Source organism: Takifugu flavidus, chromosome 18 (assembly GCF_003711565.1).
Source record: "Takifugu flavidus isolate HTHZ2018 chromosome 18, ASM371156v2, whole genome shotgun sequence".
Classification (NCBI taxonomy): domain Eukaryota; kingdom Metazoa; phylum Chordata; class Actinopteri; order Tetraodontiformes; family Tetraodontidae; genus Takifugu; species Takifugu flavidus.
In genome coordinates, this window is record NC_079537.1 from 2,204,454 (window position 1) to 2,217,374 (window position 12,921).

General features: G+C 44.3%; 1 protein-coding gene across 9 annotated transcripts in view; it reads left to right on the plus strand.

Moving 5' to 3' along the window:
- The window catches only part of hoxb3a (homeobox B3a), a 69,142-nt gene that overhangs the window by 39,418 nt on the left and 16,803 nt on the right, over positions 1–12,921 (plus strand). The window contains exon 1 of one of the 9 annotated variants that reach the window (XM_057014322.1): positions 5,607–5,627. The exons of 4 other annotated variants lie outside the window; for them this stretch is intronic. The gene's annotated coding sequence lies outside the window, so the exon portion shown is untranslated. 4 more of the 9 variants (XM_057014321.1, XM_057014326.1, XM_057014317.1 and 1 more) reach the window with 4 other exon arrangements.

Genomic DNA, 12,921 nt, shown 5'->3' on the forward strand with positions numbered 1-12,921 from the left:
TTCAGCGAACTGCTGCTACCATTATTTGCTGGCGATCATTTTTCAGCCTGGTAATCTGACCTGTGTGTGTGCATGTGTGTGTGGGCATGTGAGTGTGCTGATTACTCAAAGGGACAATGAGATAAGGGGAAATGCTATTGGACAGTGTTCTTGTGCTTATGCCTTCAAAACGTTTCCTTGAAAAGCTTTGGGGTTTCTCGTCATTGTCCAGGTCACATTGATAGTCTCAGATCTTTCACTACATGCTGATGGAACGCCACACCTGTGGCCATTAATAACCATATTTCTTCCACTGAATGCTACAGGAAGGAAGTGCTTCTGAGTTGTGTTTAAATCTGGCCAGTGGTCACACAACCTTTTATCATAATGGTCCCTAATATAAAGCCTACTGTACCTGTGTGATACTTTTGTTTTGTTTCCTCGAGGTTCCACATCAAATAGGTGTAACCCCCCATATGTTTAGCAGAGAGATTAACTCACTTTTTAAAGATTTGTATAAAAAGTGTGGCAGAATCTCCGGCACCTCTAAAATAATAAAGGTTTCCTTGCTTTTATGAATGGCCCAATAGAAACAGTTGGTTCTACATGATAATACTCCATTTGCTTCACATTTAACATCCTGTGAACAGTGATAACTCTCATTCAGGTGCGACCTGACCTTTGTGAAGGGAGACGGAAGATCCGATGACTGAGATCGATGTGCACACCACCTGATGCATATGAAAAATAGAACTGATGTGTGTTTTTTAAATCTCATTAATTATATACTGAATACACTAGGTGGTCAAAATGTCACTATATAACCGGCTGTGGTGGGTTTAACAAAAAATACTTGAATATACTACTCTGAATATCTGGAAAATGACTAAATTTCTTTCACAAATTCTATTTTTAATAAATATATATATATATAGTAAATTAGAGGACCCATTGCTGTCTGTGCTGAACTCCACTTTCAGGTTTTTTCCCAGACTTTCTGCCCAGGTTGCTTCTGCATCTTCGTCTGGATTGTTTTTACTTTATCAGTAGCTCCCATAGCCTTTCTGGTTGTATCTCTCCCCAGATTGTCTTTCTGTAATCTCACTGGGGGTTGTAGTTAAATAACAGTGAAATAAAAGCATGAAACCATTAAGGAAGGGTCAGGCAGCCAGATGTGAGCCAGCTTTCACCCTGACCTCCAGTGTGTGTGTGTGTGTGTGTGTGTGTGTGTGTGTGCGTGCGCGTGTGCGCAGATGATGGTCTTTGCAGGGGTTTGGGGAGACTTTCCATCTGATGTTTCAGCAGCAGTTCGCAATGGACGCTGCAGACTTCCAAACAAGAATTTCGAGATAACTCGCGAACATGATCTGCAAACGCGCGTAACAGTCTGGCACGAAGGCAGCAATGAATTCCCTCGCCTTCTCTGGCTTCTACAGTCTCGCTGCGGTTTACTAATTACCAGACAAATCTCCTGCGCGCTAATATTTTCTTCCCTCGCTTTTGCGCTGGTTATGGGAACGCTGCCCGAAAAATTTATTATTCCGGAGAGCGCGAGGAGCAGAGGAGGTCACGGTGCAGGCGCGCGAGCTGCAGGAGGAGGTCGTCACGAGAGATATATGGCTGCCAGGCTTTTACTACTGCACTGCACTGTGCACGCGTGTGCGCTGTAAAGAGAGCGTGCGGGCCATTTAAAAGTAGACATGGATTGAGTATTAAAAAGAGGAAGCCAGATAATGGCTGCCAAGATGTTCATGCACTTTATTTCCATAATTCAGCCTCATCTGGTGTAATTTAGTAGCAATCTGCATAAGGTTATCAGCGTGTTTGAAATTACCATCGTTCAAATCCTACATCAAAGCAGTATCCTTGGAAACTGTAAACTCTTAGGCATCCTGCTAAATTCTGCTTTAAGCGACCACCGAAGCGCCATCTCGACATTATTTTGAGCGTCACCTATGAATACAAATATTACTGTAAATATAGTTTTCTTTACTGTAGCGATGGTGCTTTTTGATGCTACATTTAGTGTCAACACAGCCCTCACCGTGCAGCGATCAGGCAGTTGTTTGTTGCAGCAGCCCTCATATCCGTTAGATGTGAGTGATAAATAGGCGTCTGTGGCCTGTGTGACTAATGGCGGAACATTAAGCTGCTGCGAGCATATTGATACTCAAACAACCCTTCTGCCGCTGCTGGCCCCTCTTTAGCTTTTATACTTATCAATATCCTAATGACAAGGACGCAAAGTAGCCGCCATGTGTCGCGGGTCGCATCAGGAAATGTTATTATAAAGAGAGAGGGCAAGAATAAAAATTAAATCTAAATAAAAAAACATCAACGCGATAAAGAAAAAAACAACAAGAGCGCAAATAAAATTTTAATCAGGATTAAGTTTGTGTTGGAGCACGTCCAAGAGGTTCTTGAGATTGTTTGCAATTTGGGACATGAAGCAGAAAATCAGTGCTTGAGAGGGTCAGCAGTAAGAGCTGAAATGTTAGACGTATTAAATGTAACGGATCTCTAATGGAAGGCTCTCTGTTAGACTATAAAAAGTCAACAATAGTGAAGCGGTTCAAGTGTCACTGATCCTGTCATGTCTGACAACAGAACATGTCACAGCAGCTCATTCAATTGAACTGTACCTCTATTGTTGGAGTTACGCTGGTTCAGATATCTTAATCCTTTACCCTAATTCCAGCAACAAATATTACCTCCCAACCCACGAGTGTCCAAATGATGTATAATTAAATAAACGACTCGTGTTTAATTAGATATCGATTCCGATTGAGACATCAAAACAATGAAAACTATATAATAGATGACTGGAGCCCGCAGCGGGGGGGAGTCAAGCTTCTCTTTCAGGAATGTAGCTTGTGATACCGGTCGGGGATGTCTCCGTTCTAGATCCAACAGAGGGAAGACCTCGGCGGAGGAAGAATATATTTCAAAAGAGAAAAAAATGTGCGCTCGCTGCCTGCGAGACAGATTTACGAGCGTTAGTAAAAGGCGAAATGTCGAGGCTTAGTAAATCAATCTCTCATTTCTCTCTATGTGCTCTCCAACTCTTTTTGGAGTTGCAATTCCAATGCTTATATAATAATAATAATATAATAATAATAATAATAATAATAATAATAATAATAATGGCGTGGACGTTAACTTGTCAATTGTAACAGAAGCGCATTTAAGGTTTAGTTCTTTTTATTCCGAGTCTAGTTAATCATTACGGAGGAAGAAGAATCTACCTGTCTTAATCCATCACGGCCCAAGATTCCCACAAGATCTCATAGAACTCCAACATCTCTCCAATTATTGGCTTTTATTCAGCGGACAGCGTTAGTTTTATCCCGCATTATTAAACGTTAGACTCGCTGCAGACTATGGCTGGGCCATAAATCACAGTTTTATACTGTTTTAAAATACCACGTCTGAATATGGGGTAAATATGGGGTAAAAAATATGTTTTTTATTTCCGATGATGCTTCGTCATAAGGCATTTTACATTAAACCAGACCTTTCTGGGTAAGAAAATTACTGCAAAAAAATATTTTCGCAGCATAATTTGCTTTCCTTTGTCAGCGGGAGCTAAAGCAGAAAGCCCGCTAATGATTTACCTTCACCCTTACATCCTTGCTGTTAAAACTGTCTCTTCCTGACCGGCTCTACGTCGCACAGCCATCAGAAATCGGATGTTTAGACTATGGAAATGGTTCAGAGTGAAATCATTTCTCTTCCAGCTGTGCCAGTTTTACAGAGCTGTTTTTCTCCACTTCTGTTGTCGGCCGGCGCAGGTCTCTGATGCTACTTATCTTTGCTGTTGTTTCACACTGTGACTACTATAATTTATGGCCGTCATTACAGACGCCATCATCACCACCGCAAATGTTTGATTTCAATCTTCTTGTGGGCAGAAATCTGTGAGAATAGCCGCCGAGCTGGGATTTTGAAGTTTAAGGGCGCATTTGCACCACACCAAATCAGAATAAATAAATTACCACCAACTGTTTGATAAAGTGTTTGCTATTGCTTAGTCTTTTGATGACTTCGACATATTGTGTGTTTTTATGAAATTGTCTCTCCCTCCTGATCTCAGCAACCAGTTTTGGCTAGTTGCTATTTATATGAAACGTTATTAGCAGGCCATTTAAAACACATTTAAATCAAATAGTTTTAATGGATAATCCTGTTGTAAGTACATAAAATATATTTGTATGTTTATTTTTTAGTATAAGGCAGGCGGAACAGCGAGCTCCTGTAGGTCATTGTTTGACCTTGAAGTATTTTTTTACTTGTTAACAACGAGAAGCTAGAGGGTTCGCCTCTCAGACAAAACGCTGTTTCAGACTCCAAGGCCATTGTTCTTTTTTCAGATAGAACCCTGGCTGAGAGAAACCCGGAGACCGAGCACCAAAGTATTCCAACGTCCCTATTGTTGGTGCCCTTCATGGCCTCGCAACGGGGGCTTCTGTCTCTCCAGTGGTTTTTCGATTGTCTGTCTCTGTCCACTTGCTAGAAGCATCTTTGTCTCTTTGTGTCACCTCTTTGCTACCTGTCTCTTATACTCAACATTCTAAGATATTAATTTCCAAAAACCTCACTGAATAAATCCCTTCGCCCACAGACTTGTTAATGTGATGAAAATAAAATATGTGCCTTCGGACGGTTCATTATTTGGATGTAATTCATATTCTCAGAAAATAGATCACTTGAGCCTGTATTTTACCATCTATCAGTCAGTACAATGTAAAAATTTACAACCTAAATATTAAATATTGTTTTGTTATTTTGTGGAAAATGAAGCGCCGTTCATGATACGCACGCGGCCTGACCGCAATTTCCCACCGCCAATATTGAAATAGCCTGAAAACTGATTCACGAGGATATAAGACAAGACAAAAAGGAGTTTCCCCTCTTTCCTGACCTGAGAAAGACGTGACAGTGAGGAATACACAGAGGTCTGAGGCGTGCGCTCATTTTTTTCTATTTTTGAAAAACGAACATAGCTGGTGACAATCATATTTTATCGTTTTCACTGCGCATCTATCATCTGCCCGCACCTGCTTTACGTTACAGCACGCACGCGAGCACGTTTCCTGTCACTGAAATATTTAACTGAGAGGTGAACACAAGTTGCTCCCCATTGTTTAAATGTTCATTTATTTTAAACCATCACACAGCACTTTTGCGCACACGCACTGATTTGAATGGGTCCCACCAACGGAGAGGCGCATGGATCACCCCCACACTCACCACCACCACCACTCCCACCCCGTCCCCACAACACACGTACACCACACCCCCCGACAAGATGGTCACGTGATTCATTAAATAATTAATGCAGAGGTTGCAGAATGGATGTCTATCGTCAGAAATATATCGGTAAGACATGGTGCTGCTTCAGTGTGTCTGACGTCGAAAATCCAACTGTCCTTTAAAAAAGAACAACTACAAGCCCCCTATAGCAGGAAAGAGAGGGGGAGTGAGATAGAAAAAAGTGAGAGAGGAAGATAGGGGGAGAAGAGGAGACACCGAAGAACGCCACGAAGAGAGAGAGAGAGAGGGGTAGAGAGAGAGGGAAAAAGAAAAGAGTGAAGGAGGCTGCAATAAAACAAATTTGGACGTTTGTGCGTCTTGTCGCTGTGGACACTGTGAGTATTGCGGAAGGAAGGGGACTGCATGGGGGGAAACCACTCTTCTTCTGCTTCTTCTTCCTCGTCATCTCGTACGCCGCTGCGCCGCCTTCGCCTGCATCCTCTCAGTGAATTACAGGCTATTTTAACAGCGTGGTAAATATGCCCCAACAATACCCATCTTTTACCCTCTCATCGTGCATGTTGCTGCGGCGTTGTTTACACATCGCCCCCTACTCATCATCATCATCAGCCATTGTTTATAGGTGAAGCGGATGCAGCCTGTAAAGCGGCCAGAGAGAGAGGGAGGGAGAGAGGGAGGAAAGAAGGATCACCACAACGTTAGCCGATGGCTGTTTATATTTTAAGAAGCACTTGGATATTCTCCTCTATCTTTCTCCCATCACCTCCTGTCTGCCTCTACATCTCTCTCTATCTGCCACACTCTCTGTCCATCCCTCTCTCTCTCTCCCTCTCACTCCCCCTCTTTTCTCCCCGACCAGCTACTTCTCTTGATTTATGGTGAGGCAGTGTGTCAGCGTGCGGCCGCGGCTGCCATTGTGTGTTTGTGAAGGAGTGCTGTTGTTTATGATGCTGCCCACGATAAATCATGTTTTTCTCCGCCGTGGGAAGACGGTGGTGAGGGGAGAAATGACGGCCGATGTACCGATGATACACCAGAACGAGGAACAGGATCTGGCTGCGGCCGCTGCAGGATCTACTCAGAGTTCTCCTCTTTCTGTTCCGGTTTTCATCTATCTCCTCCTCCATACGCTTCACTTTCATGCCCGCAAACACACCCTCTGCCACCATTTATATTTGATTTCTACCGGTTCTTTTTCCGTGTGCTCAGCGGCTGGCTGTAGGTCCAGGTCTTGAATGACTGTGGTGATCACTTAACGGGAGATTTGTAAAAAAAAAAAAAAAATCGTGTACGGGGCACGCCTCTGCCGCCATGAACGCTCATAAAAAGGACATACCTGCCAGGAACAGCTTATCTGACTGGCCGGGAGGTGCGAGTGAAACCAAGTCTCCCGGTATAGCGCTGAACGCTTATGACACCGGCTTGCAGAGTTAGCCTCTCGGCTCCAGGATGAGCACGTTTTGGAAACTTTTTATGCATCATTAAAAGTAAACAATAAGAAGAAAACGGGAAACCACGTCGAATGTATCGGGGTGCTTTTCAGCACAGAATTGGTCACTCAGCAGTAATTGTCCACCAGCCTGTAGACGGGTCAGACTTTTCCTTCTCCCTCTTCATGCACCCCCCCCCCCCCCAATATGTTTTATTTGAATGTCTGCTGGAGCGCCATCACTCATGTCAGCACTCAGAGTCTCTGCCTTTGCTCAGAGTCCTCACTGAAAAGCCCTGTTCTTTAAATGTGCCTTTGGAAATGGAGCGGCGCGCTGCCCCTTCCGTGTGTTTTATTCACGTGGGCCAACACTCGTTAGTTTCGATGACGTGGCTCGATTCACGTTTTAGATTTTCTCGTGCCTCTGGAAAATCAAGCGCAGTTAGCTGTGGTGCCATTTTAAGACAATCTAATTGCATCCAGCAAGTGAGATTAAATTAAAAGGGGTGGGTGGTAACATAATTCTATCGGATAATCCCATAAATCACAGCAGTAAACAACGCTGTTGTTGTTTGGCTGTTAGGACAGAGAATGGTGTGTGTAAAGTGCCGTAAATACAAAGAACACTGAACTCAGCATTTAATATGTTTTATTGGTCGCACGCGAAGTTTGGAAAATGTGGTAACAATAGGTGGTGTGGTAATGATTAACAGGCTGTTACACACCAATTGACGTATAAAGCTCATGGATGGATGGATGGATGGATGGATGGATGGATGGATGGATGGATGGAATCGCTTTACAATTACATTTTCAAAGTAACTCCCCCTCTCCCTCGTCTCCCTCCCAGCTCGGCCATCACTACAGTGTAAACCTTAGTGTAACCAAATTAGAGCGGCTCCACGGTTTCCCATCACGTAATAATGGCAGTAGCAGCAAGAGGCAGCGATTTTCAAAATGTGTATTCCTGCCATCCGCCACCGTGTCAAAAACAATAAACTGCCTCATTTCATTGGACGGAAAGGGGGGGGGGGGGGGGGGGGGGCAGTGACAGCATTTTTTCCCTCCTTTTTTCATATATATTTAAATATTTTCCCGAGCATCCGAACCACATATCTGATTTATGTGACAGGAGAGGTTTAAAGATACATTTCGAGACGCCTTTCACGGCGCCTGCCTTCGAACCGTCTGGATAGTCCTGTGTGGAGGGCAAACACTCAAATTTAAAATGAACAGATTAGAAATGTGTGACATTGTTGCATTAGATGGCTCGTACAAATGAAGAGAGTAAAGTGAATGCTGCTGCAGCTGCGGTGGCTCCATCCTATCTCTGCCATGCCTCGAGTCTGCTCCTGCACGTGTCTTTCCCCCCTCATAACACAGTGTTTAAATATTTACAAAAAATATTACTACCCCTTAATTCTGCTTCTGTTATCCCTGCATCCGGGTGAATGTTAATCCGAACGGAGACTCGATCCTCGGTTCCGATCAAACGTTGGTGGTGCGTTAATGTGTGATCTCTAGTGCTCTTTCAAATCGACCAGCAGCCTGTTGTTAAGTCCCAAACATTTGAGATGAATTTGTACGCCGGGATCTGCTGTGGACAATGATTTCTGCGGATCACGGATGCATAGTAGCAGCCTCCAATGAGCAGAAAAGAAGTAATGCACATTAAATGATTCCCTGTCGAAAGCTGCAAATTCTATAGAAAAAGTCAGGGTTTCTTCCTAAACGGCTGCTTAGTACGTTTTGCTTTATTTAATTAAAACTAAATCTAAAATTGAAAACGCCTAAACAAAAGAAGTCCGATTTATAAGTCCATATATGACGCCAAGGAGCAAAAATATTGAAACCCTAAATATTCCTATTTGGGATTTTTTTCTGTTTTTTTTTTTTTATTAATATGGTCAAAGGCAAGGTCAGAACAAGCCCCAGCGTCAGACAAACACCCACGCTTGACAGAAAGAACGTGGACACGGCTGTAGACAAGACGCATCTTCCCACTCACTGGCAGCCATATTGTCTTCTTCTCTTGATCCCACGCAAATACAGCGGCCAGCCACCATTCCACCATGGAGGAAAATGCCCTTTATCTGAACTCATCACACATTTAAACCGACAGTGAGCGTTTGGGCGCCACGTGTAACTTAAATAAATACAAATTAGCTTTAGCTGATAATTGTCTTCAAGAAAATTCGGAAAATTGCGCCAAATAAGCTACTGGAAAATAAGAAAAACAGAAAGAACAACATGAAAAGCATACACACGGACAGCGCAATACAATTGATGCAAGAAACATTTAAAAATCATCGTTTTCCGTTGTCCCGATGAATTTCCCGCAATTTCAAAACGGAGCAAAATTGACAAAATGATTCAAAACTGTTCACATTTTTGCGGTGATTTCTACAACTGCAGAAAGGCGCAAAAGCGTTTTAAGTGAAATTGGGTCGCTAAAGGAATCGGCTGTTTCTTTTAAATTGGAACGGAGCGGAGTTGCTTCTAAAACAGTCGGACATAAATCAGACGTCCGCTCAGGCTCATAAATCTGGAGCCACTGGACGTTAACGAGCGAAAAGATTTAAGTGTGGCGAAAATAATGTTAACACAACAGCTAACATGTGTTTAAATCTGTCTTAACGAGGGAATATTTATAACGGAAAGATCGCGATTTCTTATCAGAAACAAATCACCAAAGTATTTCATTATTATTATTATTATTATTATTATTATTATTATTATTATTATTATTATTTTATTTTTTTTTTTTTATTGCCAGAAATGCCTTAGCTGTTAAAAAAAGTAGATCTCCCATCTCGCGCTTCAGAGTAATTCCGGGATTCTTCCTGGCGTGGAGATGATTACCGTCTCGGAAATAAATCAATAAGAAACTCTCCCTCTAATTTATAATAGTCAGCACACGGGCAGTGATTCAAAGCGCGTGAAAAATGAGCGACTGAAACCACATCCAGAGCCCGCGAGCGGTGCCTCTCCCGCCCGCTCGACCCAGACGCGCATGCCGGTGTGATAAGAGAGCGCTCCCACCGGGAGAGCACCATCCGCGGGTTCCCCTCCACATATTCCCCCCTCGCTTTTATGACGGCGGCTGTAGACTAAAAATAAACGCGTTCGCTTTGGCGAATTTGAACTTCTCGCTCACTATCTTCAGCCTCTCCCTCGCTTTATCTCTCTCGCTCCTTGCGTGCGTGCGGGGATGCGCGCGTCAGTGAAGGTATATATGTGGGTAGAACCATTCAAACAATCCATACACTCACCTAGAACAGAGAATTGCTGTAAAGCAAATCCGAGTAGATCTGATCTAGAGTTAAATAACAGTAATACAGGCTAAAAAAAGCGTTTTATAGAAAACGGTTAAGCTCATTCGGACAAATTATTTCCGGAGTTGGATCATATACGTTTAAATTACGTTTGATTCACTGCCAGCAAAACAATTCCTAAAGGCGAGGCGTTCACACAGTTAATTCAGAGGATATCGTGACTGTACACAATTGACCGAGGCCCAGACTTTATTTTACGACTGGATGTGAAGACAAGCCAAACACCGCTGCGGAAACACTTCCCTGCCTGGCCGTGCAGGTCAAATCACAGCGGAATTTCGTCTCTTCCTCTCTCTCTCTTTCTCTCTCACCCTCTTTTCCCAGTTTTCCTCTCTTCTGATCGCTCTCAGTTTGACTCCATGTAATAACCAACATCTGGTCCTCGCCAAGCAGAACGGACAGCCAGGTCAAGCTGAACCCCGCTCTCCCCTTTGGTGCACCTCAGCCATTCCCCCCTATTGGACAAGAACAAGAACCAGAACCCCCCCTTTCACCTCCACCTTCTCCCGCACGATTCCCCGGTTCCCCCCGTGGCCCGAGAGGCTGTCAGCCTGCATAGGTCGGTTCTGACCTTTAACGCACACGCAAAAAAGCCAGGAAGGGGGACCAAGCCCGAGGTTCAACAAAGGGGACAAACGCGGTATTTATAAAGAGCGAGAGGTGTTAACTGTAGCTTCTAAGCTATTGCACATTTTGATATCAAGCTAGAATATCCTGCAAGTCATCATGGACAGCAAATGCAACCTGGTGTGTGTTCTGATGAGCTAAGGCCAGAGAAAGTGAGGGGTATGCAAGGATCCCCTCATGTCTGCTGAAAATTGGGAGAATAACAGAGTTTGAGAGAGACAGAGGAGGGGAGTCGAGGGAACGCGGCGTCACGCTCGGTTCAGGAAAGCTCTGGCAGAGGGCACTGATTTATTTTGGAAACTAGCTCAGCGCTGGCCGAGCGTTCTTTCTCTTGTACTGTTGGATATCTTTGGAATAGACCGTGGCGCTGGCCAGGCACGCACAGATCAACTACACAGGGAATTTTGCAGCACAGGCGGAGGGGGGTGGGGGGGTGAGCGCGTTCACGCGGCGTGTTTCTGACGGGTAAAGTATAGCACCGCCATCCCCAGACTGAACAGACCCTGCTAGCCTGTGTGCTGTTGCTTCATTGTTGGAGATTTATGGCCGCGCTGGCTCAATATTTACGCCATCCATAAAACGGACACGTGTAGCGCGTGTTTTGGTCCTAAAAGGATTCTACCTGACCCAAATTCAACCAGCATGCGAGAGTCTACACTAGCCCACTGGTTAGACTGCCGTAAATGTTGTAACAGGGCTATTTTGCGTGTCAACCTTTCTTAGAAAAATAAGGCTAGACTCTCAGAAAGCTGTGCGCAATTACGCATTAGCAGGCGGTGAAAAATTGGGTTCGATTTCTCTTTTCCGAGGAGGGAATCTTGGGTTACTCCAGCTGTTGTCTCCGTCTGTGTCCAAAACGCGTCTGCATCCAGGAGAGGGGAAAATAACTCACATCGCCAGAGGGAGATCCAAGGAGGAAGAAATCCAGTGGTGGCAGGTAAGGTCTGCAGGGATGGTTCTCGGTCAGCGTCCCGGTGTGCGCTCTGGAGGCATCCCCGTCCCACGCGTTCCCTCTCCCGACATGCCATTAATTATCTCTTCTGTGATGGGGTCTCCTCCGAGTCACTTAGGCGTCCGGGTTCGGGGTGTGCCCGCGTGAATGCTCTCATGGTAGCCAAAAACTTTTGTGTGTGTGTGTGTTGTGTGTGTGTGTGTGTGGTGTGTGTGTGTGTGTGTGTGTGTGTGTGATGAGTGCGCGCGCGTGTGTTTGTGCGTGTGTGCAGGCGCCACATCGCTGGGGACGAGAGGACGCTTTGCCATGCTATCTCTCTCACACACATATACTCTCTCGCTCTCTGTTTGTGTGTGTGTGTGTGTGTGTGTGTGTGTGTGTGTAATGAATAGTAGGTGGCAGATAGGTGAGAAGAAGAAAAAGACGCATGTGAGCCTCATTGTGATTTATGGGGGTGTGAAAGATTGCTTACTCAAGAAGCCACCACCTTTCTGTCTTTCCTTCTCTCCTGTCCACAAATTGTCATCTCTTTGTGTCCTTCCCAGACCCCCCCCCCCCCCCCCCATCACCACCACCACCACAATGACCACCACCATCCAGCACCTCTCACCCAAAACAAAACAACCATAAATGGCAAGTGGAAGATTCCTAAAGCAGATATATTCCCTGTCAGTGTGTTCTGAATATTCATCTGCTTCCCCATCACCGTTCCAATTGACTTTTACTCTGTGTTTTACTGTTTGAGATTATGAGGAAGTAACTTGAGGAATTTATTTCTGTAGAAAAACAACAAGGTTAGGATGTTCACATGGATCACGTGTTTGATATAAAGGAAGAAACACTTCTCTTTCATTGCAGATCTATTTTCTCACTAATTTGGTCTCCAGGAGGCTTGGGTGGTTATTTATATGTGGCCAGGAGAGCTAATTCCTCCCCCCCCTCCAAAAAAGTATATTTGTTTTGCCATTTTAAACCACAAATGCTGCAGTGAACGTGTGCCGTTTATCCATATCTATCTATGCAACCTGGCGGAAATGAAAGTGGGTGAGCCCAGTGGATGGTTTATACAAAAATGAGTTTTTATGTCTATATTCGGGAAAGTAAAACATAGATGCATCAAATCATCAACGATGTCATTCAGTTGATGTAAAAAAAAACCCAACCAACCTTTACCTGTAACACCCCTCAGATCAGTTTGGTGAGACCTTCTGCTGTGTGTCACATCCCATCATATCTGAACAGCTCTGCTGGTACCCAGCTGACCTTGGTGGTTTGTATTCACTTCCGGGTAGAGAGACGTTAAGGTAATGAAGAACCCGCAGTAG